At 44.2% G+C, this 19,823-nt stretch overlaps 1 protein-coding gene across 2 annotated transcripts in view; it reads left to right on the top strand.

The window, feature by feature from the left end:
- The window catches only part of CCDC85A (coiled-coil domain containing 85A), a 685,546-nt gene that overhangs the window by 413,657 nt on the left and 252,066 nt on the right, over positions 1-19,823 (top strand). For both annotated transcript variants that reach the window (XR_010934545.1, XR_010934546.1), the window contains exons 7-9: positions 10,790-10,955; positions 12,791-12,848; positions 13,282-16,223. The gene's annotated coding sequence lies outside the window, so the exon portion shown is untranslated. The remainder of the gene's footprint in view (positions 1-10,789; positions 10,956-12,790; positions 12,849-13,281; positions 16,224-19,823) is intronic.

The following is a 19,823-nucleotide window of genomic DNA, read 5'->3' as shown; positions in this document are numbered from 1 at the left end:
CATTGAGACATGTTTCTTTAAGGTTTTTTGTTTGTTTTATTTTTCATTTGATTTTGTATTTGTTTTGTGGGCAGTAGGCTTCCTTCTTTTCTAATGGTGAAAAAAATCGTTTCCCAATTGAACTGAAACAAAAAGCCCAGAATTATGCTGAGACACCTGCACGTTTGGATTACGATTTCCTAACCAAAATCTCAGATAGAAACCAGGTGAGCAGAAGGGATTTGTACACACACAACCAAGGTGAACACAAGTATCTACACAGAAAGCTGACACCAGGTCAAGTGTTTCCATGTCATGACTTGTTTTCTATTCCCACTCTGTTCAATTCCCAGGCCTCTTGTAGACTGTGTGCTTTCTTGTGGAGTCAGAGAACATTTCTAATTTTAGCTTGTTGTCTTGCTTAAGTACAAGTACTCCCATAGCGATAGATTAAGAAACTTGCCTTTAACCCACATTTTATTTGTATGTTGACTAGGAAATGGATACATTAGAAATTTTTATATTAAAACTTAAATTGTCACATGCTGGGAATCTTCCCTATAGAGTAAGCAACTTACCACATCCAACAATACTTTTTTTGGCAGCAAAAGCTGAAAAATAACTAACTGGCTGAGAAGATTAGGTATAAAGTAGTAAATGCAGAGTCAAATCTTTCTAAGGGAAACACCAACATACTCATAGGGAAGATGCGAAGACTTAAGACTTCTATGGTATTTAAACTGTATTCAAGTAATAGCAGGATAATTGGTAAGAAAATTAACAAGCATTATTTTGAGAACTCAATTCATCACAATACCCAGTGTTTTTATAGTTTCTCCTCAATGCTCTCACAGTTAGAAGGAGGCAATCCATTTCGATTATATGTGCTAAATTTTGTGGTCTTCTGAAATGATACACAGTAATGGGCTGTTTCAGCAAATATAATCAAATTGTTTCATTTATTTTAGCATGCAAATTCAAGCTCCCTAGTGCAGTTTAAAACAGAAAAAAAAGTTGCTGGCGTGGCATACATTGATGGCTTTGATTCTTCTTAGGCTGAGAGCAGGTAAAGAGTTAGCAAATTTTTGTAATTTTATATGGAAACATTACAACAGCATGCAAAAGTGTTTAATAGTGTAGTGATTTTTGCTTGAAGTACATGTTCACCGGAATCTCCTATATAAATGACTACCCTCTGCAAATATGTTAAAAACTCAAAATTTAAATTTTGTGAAACCTTGTCTAGGAGTCAATTCTATACACATAAGAAGGGGAAAACAATCCTTTCCGTTAAAATGGGAGAAATGTAAAAGCTGGAAATAAACTAGATGTCGTAAGTAATGTTTTTCTTCTCTGGTAGCTCATGATTCCTGGAATGTCTCATTGAGAAGAATCATTATGGAAATCTGGGCCCTCTAGGGATGAAAGCACAGGATAAAAGATGCCCCAGTCTCTTTTCTTGGCCTCTCCTGTGTTTATCAAAGTTTGTATTTCCTTTCATTTGATATCATAGCCATGGGCACATGTAGTGCTTAAAATATATTTGCTTTAAAACACCAGGAGTAATAGAGAGTAAATTTAGCCACCCAAAGGCTGTGGTGCCAATCAGAGTAAGAGGATTTTATGGGTAGGAATGGTCATTTATGTCCACTTTCAAAACCAGAACAAGTGTTTGCTTGAATACCTACTGAGATGGCCATTTTGCCAAATGGTACATAGAGTAACACTTGCAATGAGCCTTGGGAGAAAACAATACGGGGCAATGAGCAGTGCTCCTTAGAATTGAATGAGAGGGTGTGGTTCCACAGGAAATAGTAGTGACTACTGGGTGTCTGGGTTTTTGTCTTCTGGGACTCCCTGGTCAGACCTGGAAATCTGTGGGTCCAGCCTTGCTGGGGGCTCAACAAATGCAATAGCACTGGATTGTGACTCTGGGAGAGGAGCTGGAATGCTTGGCAGGAAGGCAGTGAGTGGATTGACCAATGAGGATTACGGGTCATCTTTATGCTATGACATCCAAATTCATGTCTGGTTATGTTTATGAGCTCCAGGCTCACATATCCATCCACATGTTTGACACATCACAACATTAATGTGTGTCTGAAACAGGGCACTTAGTTCTCTACCCCCTGCTTGGTATCTTCCCTACCTCATTAATGATACCTTTGTACCTTGATCCAGTTACTCCACAGAGAAAGTTGGAAATCATTCTTGATAATTCTTATCCTCATCCTACTCCACACATCCAGTCCATCAACAAGGCATGCTAATTCTCTCCTCTAATTTGTGAATGTGCCTGGAATCTATCTACTTTCTTCCACTGGTCCTGACCACCATCATCTCTCATTTAGATTAAGAGAACAGTCTCCAAATTTACAATCTGTTTTCTTCCCAAACTTAACCCAGTTACCCTTGTTGGCAAAGCTAATCTTGCAAAACACACATCAGATTATGTTACTGCCATGATTAAAACCTTTAGACAACTTCTCAATAAGTTTAAAATAAAGTTTAGGGGCTTCCCTGGTGGCGCAGTGGTTGGGAGTCCGCCTGCCGATGCAGGGGACACGGGTTCGTGCCCTGGTCCGGGAAGATTGCACATGCCACGGAGCAGCTGGGCGAGGCCACAACAGTGAGAGGCCCGTGTACCGCAAAAATAAATAAATAAATAAAAATAAAATAAATAAATAAAGTTTAGTCTCCTTATGATGGACTACAAAGCCCTTGGTGATCTGGCTCCAGCTGATCCCTTCACCCCCACTGCTTGCCTGACTCCCCCAAGCTCACGAGGCTGTAGCCACCCTAATTCTATGTCAGGGTCTCATTCTGAGCCCTTCGCCACCTGAGGACCTCTTCTTTCATGTGGACAACCTTCTCTCTAGTCATCTCCGTCTCAGACTCTTGTTTCTCTTCTTCATTTCATTGCACTGAAATTTTATTCATTTGCTTGTTTATTTCTTGTCTGTCTTCACCTATTAGTAGGTAATGGCTATGAGAAAAGGGACCATCTTTGTGGCCCTGCCCTTCTTAGCAGCACTTAGAGGGAACCCAATAATGTTTGCTGAATGAATGAATGGAGAATGTGAGGCAGGCAAGACTGTGGCATAAAGACACGCTGCAGGCTCTGTGTCTGACACGAGACACAGGCAGAATCTATAAAATTATGAACCAGAAGGAAAAGGAAAATGCCATTTGGCCACCAAATCCCAAAACACTGGGCTGGGGAGGCTGCCTTTGATATTTCCGGGAGATGATTTGAGAGCAATAAACTTGTGAGACAGTAATTAGGAGGTAAGCTAAGGGGGATATACAAATGAACCAGGATGAATATCAAAAAGGTATGGACAATCTTGCAAATGACAGTGTCATAAAAGGCCACCAAATGAGGCCTGTCTGACAGGAATTGTTATAGAGGAAGGCCAAGGAAGATTCACTAGCCAGTCCCTTTTTTCAAAGGTCATAGCTCTTGTCAGTCTGGGTTTAATTCAATATGAACAGAAGTAACCACCATGTTTTTGTTTTGTTTTGTTTTAAACTGAGAGCTGTACTAAGTGCTTTATGCTCCCAACTCTTTTGGCGGACACTCCCATTGTACTGGTGAGAGAGCAGAGGCTTGAGAGGCTAATTAACCAGCTGCTGGTCACATTCGGTGAGGGGTAGAGCTGAGGGAATGAAAGCAGTACTGTCACCAGAGCCCTGCTCCTACCTTCTGTCCTGACCCAATTAATATTCCCATCCCAAGCCCTAGGGAAAATGGCATAATTTGCCTTTAGCATTTACTTCTCCATCCTTCACCCTCTTAGGTGGTCCCTACCCAGGACCACTCCCTGGCTAGAGTCCCTTTAGAAAGCATGAAAGCTGATAAGTCATTAACACCTTAGCGTGAATTAGCTAATGACCCTACAAGGAAACCACTGAACTTTATGAGGTGAAAATATTTTGACCAGAGCCCTACTCCTCCCCCCTCAAATCCCAGACTCAGAGCTGCAACTCTTGGGTCCATGCTGGCTAATGAGCATGTGCAGGCAGAGGAGCTCGATAAAGATTGACTGATTTATTGATCGATGGGCGCGCAGCTGAGCTTAATCTTCCCTTGCAGCTGCTCCTTTCCTTCCACATCTCTGGAGAAGTGTGTTCGGCCCTACCCAACATCCCCACACGTCACCCACCCCACTCTTTTGAACTGGGCCTTAATGGGAGTCTGGTGTGAAGTTAATAGGTGGCGGAGAAACATCTAGAGACCCTGAAGAGGAGGGGCCAAACCTGTAGCCCCAGTGCCGGGCTCCTGGCAAGGCAAGGATTTCCATATCACACAAGGGGAATGCTGGCCAAGGGCTCTCCCACCGCCAGAGGGGCTCAGGGACGCAGAGAGAGGACAGGGCTGTGCAGCTCCAGGCCCCTGCCTCTGTGTATGAAGCTGTGAAGGAGCTGGGAATGGCTCACAGACCCTGGCACGTGGGAGGAGAGGTGGCACGGATGCTCCTGGCCCTCCTTGCATAACAGCTGGAAGGGAGAGAAGCCAGACTCAGGGTGACTTTCCAGCTGGAAGATGGAGAGTGCCTGACATCTGGCGTGGAGCTGAGTGTGCGGGGACCCACCTGGGCGGAGAGCTGCCTGCTTCCAGGGGCTCAGGGTGCCATGCAGCTGTGGCAAAGAGGGCATTGGTGGTGAGGGTATCCAGAATCAGGAGCAGATGGTTTCAAGGCCCACAGCACACGTTTTATGTTTAGTTCTGGGGGCTGCACTTTGCAAAGGACACATAACAACAACCACATACACACAGTATGGAGAGGGGGCTTCACACACGGTCATATGAGCAACAATAGAAATAACTGGGGCTTTTATCCTCAACACAAACAGACCTGGAGGGGACCTGGAGGGGACCCGAGAGCCAACTTCAATTACTGGTAGAGTTGTCACACAGAGGATGGCTCACTTGTTCTCTTCCCAGAGACTGGTGTTAGCACCAATGAATAGAAGGTAGAAGAAGGATGTGTTTCTAAAGGAGGAGTTTCCTTACAACCAATGCCATCTGACATTCCTAGGGGGTGTGGTGAGCTGCTCATCGCTGAGGGGCATTCAAGGAGAGGCTGAGGGAGTAGCATGGGCATTGTATAAGGTGCTCATATATCTGATAAGAGATTGGGCTAAACCACTGAGGACTTCTGCAAATCTGAGGTGTTGGGTTCCAGGAAATCAGGACGGCAGAATCATCTTCCTGTTTGGCAGGATAATAGAACTGAGAATCCACAGAACTCTCTACCTGTGCACAGGGGACTGGGCACCAAGTCCTTGCCTGTCCTCCTGTAGGAAAAGACCAACACTGACACTCAGAAACATCCTTTCAGCACTGGGGCTGAAGGTGATCTCAGAGTTCATTTCCAAATATCTCTAAACCCCAAGGCATGGAAAGACAGAGTCTTAGTGAAGGGAACTTGCCTTTACCTAATATTTACCATGTTTCAGACCTGTGCTGCCCCATATTATAGCCACTACCCACAAGCACTTGGCAGGTGGCTAGTCTGTATTGAGATGTATAAAATACATATAAGATTTCAAAGATTTAGTATGATAAAAAGAATTTAAAGATATCTCATTTATATATTTTATATTGATGCTGTTTAGAATGGTAATATTTCGTAACATATACATAAAGTTAAGTTCAACTGTCTTCCTTTTTTAAAAAAGGAAACTACTACAAAATTTAAAATTATATACACGGCTCAAAATATATATCTACTGGGCAGTGCTGCTCCAGACCCAGGAAAACTATTTTTGTTCATTATTTTATTTAATCCTCACAGCTATTCCAAGAGTTAGGTACCATTATCACCCCTATTTTATTCATGAAAACACTGGAATTTAAGGAGGTTGAGTAACTTGCCCAAAGACACACAGCTTCTAAGTTGCTGACTTGGGATCTGAACTCAGGTCCCCCAGACTCTACAACCATACTCTCCTACCACTTTATGCTGCTATATTGACATCCTCTGTAGGGAATCGCTGTTAAGTTGGAAAATGCTAGAGGAAGGAACATAAGAAATGATTGTGGAAATGCTGACAGCGGTTAAACGACATAAGTAAAAACACAACAAGGCCTTTGAAGTACGTGCTGTTGGGGCAGGAATGGACAGTGAATCTGGCTCCAAGTTCAACTGCAAAATCCATGCCCTCAGAAAAGGGAAACTGCAAACTTGGAACCTTGGAAATGCATGTCACTCAGGGAATTTTAAGGTTTCAGAGATGGTGGGGCATTTCAGGGATAGAGCCTCCCTGGATCTGAGCTCTGTGGGTTGGGTTTAGGCCAAAGTAGGAACTCCTTCTACATCATGAAAAGCCTTAATACGAACACCTTCTGTGGGTTTGTTTGGTGGGATCATTGATGGAGCAGGGAGGGGAAGGGCAATTAGGAGGTGTCCTGGGGAGCATTTAAACAGCCCACTGGATTCTGGCTTAACAAAAGTAACTCATAAATAACCAGCCTGTATTTGGAACTGCTTTACTTGACTCAAGAAGGCGTTTTCTTTCTTCTCCCTCCCTCCTTCCTTCTTTCCTTCCTTCCTTCCTTCCTTTCTCCCTCCCTCCCTCTCTCTCTCTCTCTTTCTTTCTTCTAGTTACTGTAGTGAGGGAGGTTTGGACCTCTTTGCAAGGGGTTCTGCCTCACATTTCTCAATACACATAAAGCTTCCTCTTTCCCCGTCCTGCCCTCAGTGCCTCCCTTGTGGAGAGAGCGTTGCTTCCTTTGGCCTCATTACACCCCGGGGGCATCTCCTGAGGGCTGCAGGTTGGGGAGCCCTCCAGGGCTGTGCATCAGAAAGGTTTCTTCCTGCGGATCGTCTGCCTGGCCCTTGCACTTAGGGAAACAGAAGGCCGCCCTGGGCTGTGGAGGGCAGCGAGATCGATGACAGGCCTTCTGCTGTTCTGAGTTCAATAAAAAAGTACAACCCCCCAAATAACATTCAGTTGAGAAGATTCATGAGGCATGAGGTAAATGGCCTGTACAAATGTCTGACTGAGGGGAGAAGGGAGCCATGGTAATGATTTTACCTGCCCAAAGGGAAGAGAAGCCAGAATTGGACGGGAAGTGATTGACTTATAATTACACTGACTGGGGACCCTGGGGTTGTGACCACAGAAAATTACTCAAGTTTTCCATAGCCCTAGAGCATCCACAAAACCCCCAAAGCCCAAGGCTCCAAAGCAAGTTGGCTACAGTCACCTCTGGGTCTCTCAGGAGGAAGTGCGGTATGTATAGTGGGCACTGGGATGTTGGCCAGCCCAAGGGAGTCAGGGTAAAGCTGTGGATGGGCCTGTTTCAGGGACCTACCCACCCAGGACCATGGACGGCCGTGTGGGGGGCAGGGGATGAGTCAGAAAGGGAACATTTTTCATGCTTAAGCTGTGAAGAAAATGTGAGGCTCCCATCCTCCCAGCTTCCAAGGACACTGGAATGGGGTGGTAGGGCCCAGTGGCCAGGACAGACAAATGAATGACTCTTAGCTCAAACCCACAGTTCCTTCAGTCTCTGCTTTCAGAGTCTGGGAGAGACGTCCGAAGTGACTTGAGGGAATGCAGCCATTCTTGTTGATCTCAGTGTCTGTACCTGCAGACACCCTAACAGACATGCCTGCTGGGAATTCATCCAGCCCTGTTGAAACCCACTTCTAATGAATTTCCCTTAGTAGTACTGTTAGCAGTAAGGGCTGTGACCGGTTAGGGGGTAGAGCCAGGTTGGGTAGGTCAAGAAAGGCACTGGCATCTTTCGACCAAAGTTTGCTGCACTAGGTGTCTGCTATCATCTGCGACTCTGGTCCAGGTGCTTTGGGAGAACAAGGCTGGCGTAGTTCTGAAGAGAATTCTCAACTCCCATCAGCCCCAGTAATTCCATCAAAATTCTTACCAGAGTTCTAAACAAGAAGGTGAATTAAAAACTTGAGTTTTCTCTCTGTGTATTTTCCTAGCCCACACAGTAAGCAGTTATTGCAAGTGAAATAAATATCTGAAAGCTGTAAATGATGGCTTTGCAGTTATGTTTTTCCAAGGGCCATTCATTGTATTTCCTCTGAAGTAAGGAGGCAGTGGTGAGAGAGACTTATTGAACCAACTGCCTGCAGGTGCCCCTGCCTCATACAGATTCTTCCCTCCATGGCATCAGCAGTGAAATACCCACTGAGTCACATCAATTCAGCCAGAAAAATACACACGTTTCCCCGTTTCTAATAAAGCCAGCATGTTATTTTAGGCTGCTTAGGTGAACCTTCTAGAATTCCAGACAGAGGCTGAGCAAAGCTTGTCATTTGATGACATTTCCAGTAAAAGCATTGAAATGACAGCAGTGATTTCAAAGCCCAAAGTGAGATGCCCAAATGGTATCTGGAATTTAAAAGGGCTTAAAAGAGGGCTTCCCTGGTGGCGCAGTGGTTGAGAGTCCGCCTGCCGATGCAGGGGACACAGGTTCGTGCCCCGGTCTGGGAAGAACCCACATGCCGCGGAGCGGCTGGGCCCGTGAGCCATGGCCGCTGAGCCTGCGTGTCCGGAGCCTGCGTGTCCGGAGCCCGTGCTCCGCAACGGGAGAGGCCACAACAGTGAGAGGCCCGCGTACCGCAAAAAAAAAAAAAGGCTTAAAAGTTAAAACTAGCTCAGCGTCTCCCGCATGTCTGCCCCCCCTCTTCCTCAGAACTGAATGGAAAGTAAACACCCCATCGATCCAGATCTGCCACAGTGTTAGCAAGCAAAATGCAGAGCAGGTCACAGTATTTCTAATTCAGATTAACGACCCCACTCAGCCCTGTCTCCTTAGCAGGAAATTAGAAAGTGTAGGAAGGAGCAAATAGTGATTCATAATGTGTGACTCTGGGGTATTGGCAGTTGTGCTCGTTAAAAGCGAAGATACTGTTTTGATATAAGATAATTGAGTCTGACTTATTTATGGGATAAAGTGTTCTCCATAATACGAGCTCCCTTTTACAAACCAGCTGGTTACATACCCATATGCTTGAAGGACAGAAGAACTGACCTTTGCCCATTTTGTGTTTACTGCAGTTCTGTCAGACACAGTAATTTAGGGTAATAGGCTGGTAGGCTGTTGCACTTTTCTTGTACTCTGCTGTTGATTCTTTCTCTCTTCTTCCTCCCATGGTCATCTCTCCTCACCAGGGCTGAGTTCCCACCTTCTGTTCTCCACCCTCCACGCTCACTTCTTCAGGGAACTTACTTAATTAGGAGGCTTCATTTATCACCTGTTTGCAAACAGCCATGACCTATTCCCCAAGTTTTATTATCTCCCCTACTTCTTAGCGCATGTGTGCACATGCGTGCGCACACACACGCACTTCCATTAGAGTCACATAGACTTAGGTATAGAACCAGACCTGTTGTCATCCCCATGTAAATTCCTTTCCTTCTCTAAATCCTCATTTGCATATCTATTCGTTCCTTCCTTTGCCCTCCATATCTTGTCTGTCACCAAGAGCTTCCCTTTCCTCTTTGGATTCAGTTATTTCCGCCATTTGCACATTCAGTATGTAAGCTTGACTCAGACTCTTGTTTAGGAGAGAGAAACGATTTTTTTGAATAAAAATCATGCAAAGCTCAGTCCCTGGGCATGCCTAATAAACCTTTCCCTATGAGGATGCATTCTTTGTTTTCTGCTGCAGGGAACATGTCTACTCTCAGATCTCACACCAAAATAGTGTTGATGAGAAACAGAAAAAGTTGGATGAGCTTTAGAAATAATTGCACCTGAGAAGTCATTTCCAAACCTGTATGTGTATTACAATCTCCTTTTTAAAAATGCAGATTCCTATTAAATCTGAATCTCATCTACCACTCTCCTCTTGCACACGCCCCTTCTGCCACTAGTCTCCTTTCTTTGAACACACTGAGCACATTTCTGTCTCAGGGCCCTTTGTACTTCCTCTTTGGAACTCTCTTCACCTAGATGTCTACACTGGTTTGTTCTGATGGATATTATCTCCTCAGAGAGGTGAACACACTAAGACAGAGTCCTCTATCTGCCCATTTGTAACAAGGGATTCAAAGAATCCCTTGTCACATTATGTACTTCTTATTTCCTGTCAGCCATCCTTCCTAAATAGCTCCTTGAGGGCAGAGATTTTTTTTTTTTTTTTTTTTTTTTTTGCGGTGTGCGGGCCTCTCACTGTGGTGGCCTCTCCTGTTGCGGAGCACAGGCTCCGGACGCGCAGGCTCAGTGGCCATGGCTCACGGACCCAGCCGCTCCGCAGCACGTGGGATCCTCCCGGACCGGGGCACGAACCCGCGCCCCCCGGACCGGGGCACGAACCCGCACCCCCCGCATCGGCAGGCGGACTCCCAACCACTGTGCCACCAGGGAAGCCCGAGGGCAGAGATTTTTGTCTGTTTGGTTTACAGCTTTATCCTCAGAGCTAGAAAGAAGCTTTACACATGGTAGGCACTCCAGCAATGTCTGCTGAATCAGTGCCCCAAAATTGGATCAGAATCCAGGAAGGCTTGTTTTAGAACAGTGGTTCTTCAAGTGTAGTCCCTGCACCAGCAGATTCAGCATCACTTGAGAAATGGTTAGCAATGCAAATTCTTGGGCTTCCCACCAGTCCTGCTAAATCCGTAACTGGGAGGCAGCTGTGTGAGTTTCGACAAGCTCTCCAGGTGACTCTGACACTGGGGAAAGCTTGAGAACCGCTGCTCTAAGACATTGTTTGGGTGCCACGTTATCTTTTGCACTTACTACTATCTGTCAAGGCAGAAAAAAAAATCTGGCGGCACTCATGTTCGACATTTACGCTAATCTTAGACTATTTCCTGATTGTTTCAGGTGCATTAGGTCAGGAAGCTGGCTTGTCCTGTGGTCGTCAAGTATCAGGAAGAACTCAGTACACCTTTGTTAGCTGGTTGATTTTTGCAATAGTCCTTGGATATTCCTTTTTTTAGCTTTAAGTGATATATAGAAAAGTATACTCTTCCACTTAGAGTTAATACAGGTATGTATGCTATTAAAATGTAGAAAATACGTTGATTAAAAATACTTGCACGTTGGTTAATTTTGACTCATTTTATTACTTGTTAAGAAAGTATTAAAGAAGTTAAGTGCATAGGCTTAGGAGTTGGATTTGGGCTGGGTCAGGCCTTAGTTGGTAAAATGGGCAGTAATACCTGCCTTGGAGAATTAATAGCACTGGCGCACAGTGGGTACTCAAAGTAGCTATTATTAATAATGATAATATTTGGCATTTTTATAACTTAAAATATGTAACATTTTATTATCCTGGGGTGTGTGTGTGTATGTAAGTGTAATTATTAAGGCCCACAGAAGACAGTGGAAAGTGTATTTTAGAACACCGGTTCTCACAAAGTGGTCCTAAGACCAACAGCAGCAGCATCACGTTGGGATTACTAGAGGTGCAAATTTCTGGGTCCCACCCAGATCTACTGACACAAATCTAACAGTGTGGGCTGACTACTGCCTGTTTTAAAAAGTTCTCCAGGTGGTTCTGATGCATCCTAAGCTTTGGGAACCCTGCTTTAAAAATCACTCTCTCCCTCTCCCTCCCCCTCCCCTCCCCCTCTCCCCCCCTCTCTCCCTCTCTCTTCCTCTCTGTCTCTGTCTCTCTCTCTCTTGCTCTCTCTCTTCCTCTCTCTCTCGCTCCCTCTCCCTCTCCCTCTCTCTCTCTCTGTCTCTCTCTCTCTTCCTCTCTCTCTCTCCCTCTCTCTCCCTCTCTCTCCCTCTCTCTTCCTCTTCCTCTTCCTCTCTCTCTTTTCTCTCTCTCTCTCTCTCTTCCTCTCTCTCTCTCTCTCCCTCTCCCTCTCTTCCTCTCTCTCTCTCTGTCTGTCTCTCTCTCTCTCTCTTCCTCTCTCTCTCTCCCTCTCCCTCTCTATGGTGTGCCTCTTTGGGGAAACAATCTATTCACAGATAAAAGGACCCTGGTAGCTAACAGCTAGAGAATTCCTGCTGAGGAACAAGTCAATAGGACCCAAGTCATTTGAATTTGGGAAAGAGACCCAATTCCTGGTTTCTGTATCAAATCCATGCCGTGGCCTAGCTTTCTGACAGGTGTTTGAAAAATGAGGTCCCCAGTAATGGCCCTCTCTCCCTCCAATGCTTCCCTGGCCTGCAGCAATTAAACTGCTGAGCAGAAACTGGACCTGATGGTCTGTTAACCCTTTGTCAGCTAAAGCACAGAGGCAATTTGTTTTGCTGGAGAGATTTTCTCCTCAACCTCTTTCCCTCCCACTGCACTACAAAGGAAAACTGTCTCCTTAAACATCTCCTTGTTGAGCTGCCACGTCTGTGTGATTGAAACAGCTGGGTCAGAGATCAACAGAGGTGAAAGGTCATCACAAACTAAATGTGGCTGCTGAATCTCCTTGTGCTTCTCCTTGGCGTCATGAAGACAAATAGCATTAAAAAAAATTCTCCCAATGAAGCAGTTCTCATTTTCTCCTTTCTCATCGCCCTTCAAGCATTTCTTAATGAACTACAGCTCAATCATCTATGAGCATGATGGTTTTAAATCTGAGCATAGCCTAGCCAGAAACGATCAGAACTGAATCGATTAAGACAACTTTCTGAGTGCTTTTGTCCTTGTGTTACTAAGTTTGGGTTTTTACCACAGTCCGATTCCTCATTGTTACCATTTACGACAATATCAAACAAACCTGTAATGTCCAGCCAGTCCTTCAGTGCCAGCCACGACAGACACTGGGCAAAAACTTTCTGGTTACTGATAATTATGGTGTCTTTGTCTTTACATATATTCATCGTTTCTTATTGTCCACATGTGCTTCATAGATTTTCTCTGTGAATTTTGAATTCTAGCCCAGCACCTTCCACCGTCTATGCCGGGATTTCTCAGGGATCCCCAGCTAATTTGAATGTGAGTTTAAGCAAAAGGCAATTGGGATCATAATCTTATTTAAGCCACATGTGTTAGAACCCAGGAACTCTTTATTAAGGAAAGACAATCCTGTCTTCCTAGTTCTCCATTTCTAAAGTTGAGAAGAGTTTTGAATTTGACAAACAGAATAGGAACCATCCAAAAATATCCAAACGAACATTTCTTTAATGATGAGAATCCCCAGTATTCAACCCAAGCTGATTTTTAATGAAGTCTTTATGGTCCTCAGTATAGCGCTTTTCTCACAGTAGTTACCCAACACCTTTTTCTGATTCAATATTATTTACAAATGTGAGTTTTAGACATAAAAACCATAGAAACTGGAATTGAGATTTAAGAGATGCAGACATCTGATTTTACAGTAAAATGAGAATTTATTAATCAAACTTGGGTTTTGACTGTGTTGATGCAGATGATGGAAGAAGGAATTGTATGTATAGCAGCTAATATGGATCTACACTTGTCACGTAAGTGCTCCATGAATGTGGCTTTTCTTCTCTCCTCAGCTGAGTGGTGGCCCATCTACCTGCCAAGGGACAACTGTGCTAGAATGGGTAGGAATTAAAACTGGAGTCAGTGGTTTCTCATCTTGGCCGGTGGTCCTCTGTAGGCAGGCAGGGTTAGGAGAGGGGTGGAGGAAAGGTTTGCAGAGTTATCTGCAAAAGATTTAAATTTTATATGTGCATCAAACATTGCATATAGATGAATTAAACACAATCTCTTGCACATAGTTCCTTCTCACTCTCAAATATCTATTCGCACACTATTGTGGTAAACATATACATGTTTATCTATAATCACTACAAAATGAATTGTAGTTTTTTGCCATCCTTTGTTTTCTCAGCTGCTATCAAGTGATGTCTAAGAAATGTTTTGAATAGAAAAGGTTTTTTCCTCCTGTTGAAAAACAGTGGGAACTGCCGTTCTATAGCATTGCTTAAGGTAAGGCTTCCCAGGTGTAGTCCTAAGACCTGTCGTACCTGTTTAAAGTGCAGTTGCCCAGCTCCACCCCTCACAGTCTGGATTAGAATCTCCCAGGCTAGGAACTGGAAATCTGCTTTCTAACAAATGTCCTGATGTCAATTTTCCCATGCATTGAGAACACCGGGCTTGAGATAGTCAGAAAATACGTTGACAGAATCAGGAATCAGGTTCAGGAGGTTAAAGCTTTGTTTCTTCAAGTTTTACCTGAAGATGGAGTATTATTTCTTTCCCGTTTAAATCCTTGCATACTATCCAAAAACTGGCTAGAATATCTATCAATCATGTCAGAGAGTCTAATGACAATTTTAAAGCACCGTATCCCTGCTGGAACTCTAAAACCGAAGACAGATGGTTTTGGATCATCTACAGATGAGGCTTAGTCACACAACTATTTGCCTTCATCCGTGTGCAGTGAAATACAATGTGAATTAAATTACAGTGGGCAGGGGAGCTGGACTACAGATCTGAAATCATTAGCAGCTCCTGAGAGCATCCACCTGAGCTGTGTGTATTTAAATATAATCTTCAATACAATTAGGAAACATTTACCACCATCTGTGTTGTCATAGCAAAGTGCAGGGGCAGCAAATATCTGGTCTACGTTTTGACATCCTCCCCACCCCCACCAGTTTGCATGGCAGCTAGACGTTTCTAATCAATTCTAGCAATCCTTCCCCTTAAGTCAGGATATTTATGCCTCAGAATCCTTTTCTCCAGGCAGCTGTTAGCAGATGGGATGATGGAGGATGAAACCTATTTGCTACGTCTGGGATGGTGAAGGGCATGGGCTTTGCAGTCGTGGGTTTAGGGGGTTCGAATCCCAGTTTTGCCACTTACAGGTTGTGAGACAGAGCAAGATACTTACAAAATTTAGGTACTCTTGCAGCCTCATTCTCCTTATTTGCACAAGTGAGATTACAGCCCCATTTCACAGGGTTATTGTGAAGGTGACAGAAAGAATACATGTAAATTGCCTAGTATTCCTAGCACATAGTGAGTACTCAATAAATTTTAGGTGTTGTTATTTTTAATCCAGCTTGAAATGATGTGATGGGCGCAAGGAGAAAGGGACTCATTTTGCGGGACTGCTTGAGTTCTATAAAGCAGGTGTGGAAGATTTTATTAGCAGAGTGCTTCCTTACTGCAACCCTCTCTCTGGGATTATGGCCCACATTTACTGAGGGCTTAACAATTACAGAAACTGTTCTAAGTACTTTTTGAGGAGTAACTAATTTAATCCTCACAAGAACCCAGTGAAGTAGATGTTCTTATCCCCAGTTTATAGAGGCAGCACCTGAGGCATAAAGAGGTTAAGTAGCTCATAAGGGACGTGCCGTTTGAAATGGGGACTCCGGCCAGCAGCCGCACTTGGAACTTGTGAAAAGGCAGATTCTCAGGCCCTGCCCCTGACTCCCTGCATCAGAACTCTGTGGGTGGGCCCAGAAATCTTTGTTTGAACAAGCCCTCCAGGCGATTCTGAGGCACATCAAGCTTTCAGAACCACAATCCAGAAGGCAAAGGAGCATTGGCAGGACAAGAAGTCCATCAGGAGTGAGGTGAGCTGATGAAGAAGCATGTCCCCATTAAGGAAGGGTGAGTGTCTTTTCAGAACTTTGATTCCTAGCTGTACCTTCCAGTATTCATCTGGGAATTCTGTGTGTTTTTTCCTGTTTATGAGGAAAATTGGTTTATTTGTTCTATTGTTTTTTTTTTTTTACTTTGTGTTACAAGTTCCACTAGAACAAATAAGAAACCCCTTGTCTGTCTAGCACCTGCCAGAGAAGTAACCCTCATCAGTGGAGGGAGGGGATCAAATGCCTAGCATGGTGGAAACTTACCAGCTCCCAAGGTCTGGGCAGTGGATCTGAAACTTCAGAGTCCCTGCGAATCAGCTGGAGCCTTTGTTAAAATGAAGATTCTCAGGTCCTGCTCTCCCCTATTCTGATTCAGTAGGTCTGAGGTAGAGCCCAGGAATCTGCATTTTAATAAGCATCTAGTCCATATGCCTCACCTTGAGAAATAGAAGTTTGCTGGTGGTAACAGGGGTGTCAGACCATGTCATATCCAGCCTTTGGATGACAGAGGAGTTGGGGTGGGAGTAGTGAACCAATGTCCAGACTAGGAGAGTGAGACAGTAGTACAGGAGCCAGGGCAACAAGATAGCAATCTATATCCTCACACTGTTCCTCCCCTCCTCTATCCCTTTCCCACTGCCTTCTCTTCCAAAAGGTGTTTCTGAAGGTTCTCTGAGAAGGACAATTTATTATACATAAAACAGCTTTCAGCAAAGCTCAGCCAGTTGTGAGGAGGGGATCTGGAGGGCTCCAAGCTGACCTCTCCTCCACTTCACCCCTTGAGGAAGCTCGTGAGGTGGGGCCATAGACACTTTAAACTTCCCTCAGGATTAGTTTGAAAATAGCCTTAATCTAACCCCCATTTTACTGATGAAGAAACTGAGGCCTAGAGAGGTGAAGAGACTTGTGTAAGGCTGGCTGGAGGCATCACTAGATGATTACCCTCATCTACTCATTCTCAGGCCACTGAGATTTCCAAGCTATGTTCATTAGAACATCAGTGTCCAATATGAGGTCCATAGGTGTTCTGGAGAACATGGGGTGAGCTGGGGCCTTATAAATAAGTGCAAAACACTGGATGCAGCCCATCTAAGCAGGTTTCCTTATGGGAGGATTTCACAGACGCTTGTATATTCTGATGCGAATTGTGAATCTCCAATAAAGGTTATGGAGGCAGAGTTTTCCAAACTCATTTAATAACAGACACTCCCCTCACCCCTTGTAATATATTATCAAGCCTCTCAAAGGACACTATTGTTGTAAATAAAACTGTTTGGTGATAGTTGTAATACTCGGTGCTGCCCTGAGAAAAGCTGGAGAGAGTCCATAGTCACTAAAGATCAGAGTCTTAGGAGGTTACGAATTCACACAGACTTGCTCTGGACTAGCCACCTGTGAACTGCCATACGTGAGCTCCAGGTGGATCTGTGTGACCTGTTCCTATGAGAGGGAGGCCACAGAAGGTCAGGAAAAGCTGTAAGCTGGCTGACGCAGTGGCTGCAGAATGGGTGTCCGCCCTACCCCACTTTGGATGCAGAAGTTCAGCGCTCAGAATTGCTCAGCTAGAAGGACGACTGCGCTGAGTGTGTCAGGGAGGCAATGCCAGCTCAGTGTTCAGCTGAAGACATGAGGAAGGGCTGCTATGGTCAAGGCTCAAGCCAGGGGCGGGCAGGATGGGAGAAATCCCCTGCTGCCTGCCCCTGGAGAAGACCTATTAACAGGAAAGTCGACAGAGCCAAGAAGTGCTGGGCCATCAGTCATGGTGTGGCCCCCACTTCAGGAGATGGCCGGTCAAGGGGAAATTATGCTGGCAGCTTTGTCTTCTTTTCTGACCTTTTTTTTTTTTTTTTTTTTTTTGCGGTACGTGGGCCTCTCACTGTTGTGCTCTCTCCCATTGCGGAGCACAGGCTCCGGACGCGCAGGCTCAGCGGCCATGGCTCATGGGCCCAGCCGCTCCGCGGCAGGTGGGATCTTCCCGGACCGAGGCACGAACCCGTGTCCCCTGCATCGGCAGGCGGACTCTCAACCGCTGCTCCACCAGGGAAGCCCCTGACCATTTTTGAAGCTGTGCCTGTGATTTGTGGACTTTGTAATCCCTTCTTCTAAGGCTACCTACAAGCGAGCAACATAGGTTCTGCCTGCAGGTGAACCAGAGACTTGGAAGCAAAAGGGGGATGGAGTTGAGGTAGGCATCAGAGTCTGGAAAAACAGAAAGCACAGGTCAAACCAACAGTCATTAGATCCCTGGGTTAGAACCCTGGTTCTGAAGCAGATCAGCCAGCAAGTGTTCCCAGAGAGGGCATGAGCTGAGCCACCATGAAGGAGGGCATCTGCTGGCTGGAGAAAGTGACTGTAGGGTTGCATGTCCTGTAGGCACTTGGCCAGGGTAAGGCTGAAAGGCCCTGCAGCCCAGATTAACCTTTATGGTGAACAATGGGCCAAGCCCAGGAAGCTCCCATGTCCTGCTAAGTAACCATGCACTGAAAAAAATGTGGATTTTTTAAAAAATCTGATTTCATTTTAATCGTTAGTTTTTTTCCCAAGTAAAAACTAAGTATATGTCTATTATTAGTGAAAGGCACAGGTATATTGTTTGAGCAAAGTCTTTGGAGATTGAGTTTGGGTCCAGAACTCACAAGCTGTGTGACTTTGGGCAAGTCACTTACCATTTCCTCTTCTGTAAAATGAGAAAAATAATCACACCTGCCCCAAGTGGTTGTTATGAGGATTTAATGAGACAATGATTCTTAGCAAAGTGCCTGGCATGTAGTAAAAGCTTGGATTTGAGCTATTATTAGTATAATTATTATAATCTCATCAACCCAGATGGGTGGTCTATTAATGCTTTAGTATATTCCCTTTCAATCTTTTAATCATCTCTTTATGTTTTTAAATAGGTAGGCTCATATTAGAAACATACAATTTTGTGCCAGCTTTTTTCAATTAATAGTCTATCCCAGGTGCTGCATTTATAATGAGATAGAGGTAAGAGGACTGGCTTAGGAATAAGCAGACCTGGGTTAGAATTTAGCTCTACCACTTACATACCCAACTGTGTGACTTTGGGAAGTTTCTCAGCTGAGTCAGTATGATAATTGTTACCTTACAAGGCTGTTAGGAGAATTAATAAGATAAAAGATTAAAGGCCGAGGTTGAGGCCTGGCACATAGTAAGCATTCAACAATGGTTGGTTCCCTTGTTATGGGGACAAAAAGTACAGTAATTTTTCTGAGCTTCCAGGGAATGTTTCAACTGCATGTCTCCACTTACTGGAGAGTCTTTTAAAATGTCCGTGGAAAGATTGATGACATGTTTGCACGTTCATTTTCTGTATGATCAACATATTTGTTCAGTGTTCTCTTTTGCTGTGCCCCAGCCCTCAGCCAAATTGCCTCTGAATAAGTTAACTGACACTGCACCTTGGGTCGCAAAATTTCTCTGAGCTTTTCCTCACATGTTTCCTCTGATTCCTGAGAGAAAGATGAAAGTGCCTGAGGCAGAGACATGGTGTGAACACAGGTCTCCAGAAATTGGTGCTGGGACAATGATCTACCTACCACCCAGCAGTGCTTAAGAATCGATCAGCACCTTTCCCATGAAGAGTTGATAGTCACTTCCTGAACCATGCTACACTGACATCTAAATATCATCTTTAATTTACTAATCATGTATTTATGTTTGAGCTTTTAATTATTTAAAAGGCAATATATAATTCACATAGTTCATTTTATACTGTGTCTGTTCTCAACCATCTTTTTTGATGTTTAAAGGCTTGAGTCAAATAAACCACTATGGGGGGAAAAGAAAGTATTTGTAATATAAAAGCAGCCCTACAAAATGGACTTTAAAAAGACAACATGAATGGACCTAGAGGGTATTATGCTAAGTGAAACAAGTCAGACAGAGAAAGACAAATGCTGTATGACTTCCCTTAGACGTGGAATCTAAAAATCAAAAGAAATGAGCTTACATAACAAAAGAGAAACAGTTATACATCCAGAGAACAAAGAGGTGGTTGTCAGAGGACAAGAGGGAAGTGTGGAGGAGGAAAGAAATAGGTGAGGGAGCTTAAGAGGTATAAAATTCCAGTTGCAAAATAAATAAGTTATGGGTATGAAATGTACAGTGTGGGGAATATGGTCAATAACTAAGTAATATTTTTGTATGGTGACATCGTAACTAGACTTATTGTGATGATCATTTTGAAATGTATAGAAAAAAATCATTATGTTGTGTAACAGGAACTAACATAGTGTTGTATGTCAATTATACTTCAAAAAAACCCCAAACATACAAAAAACTCGTCAGAAAAAGAGATCAGATTTGTGGCTACCAGAGGCAGAGAGTGGGGGGAGGGGAGATTGGACGAAGGTGTCACAAGGTTCAAACTTCCAGT

The sequence above is a fragment of the Pseudorca crassidens genome, chromosome 14 (genome assembly GCF_039906515.1).
Source record: "Pseudorca crassidens isolate mPseCra1 chromosome 14, mPseCra1.hap1, whole genome shotgun sequence".
Classification (NCBI taxonomy): domain Eukaryota; kingdom Metazoa; phylum Chordata; class Mammalia; order Artiodactyla; family Delphinidae; genus Pseudorca; species Pseudorca crassidens.
Note: the sequence above shows the minus strand (reverse complement) of the source record. Positions and strands in the feature narration are given on the sequence as shown.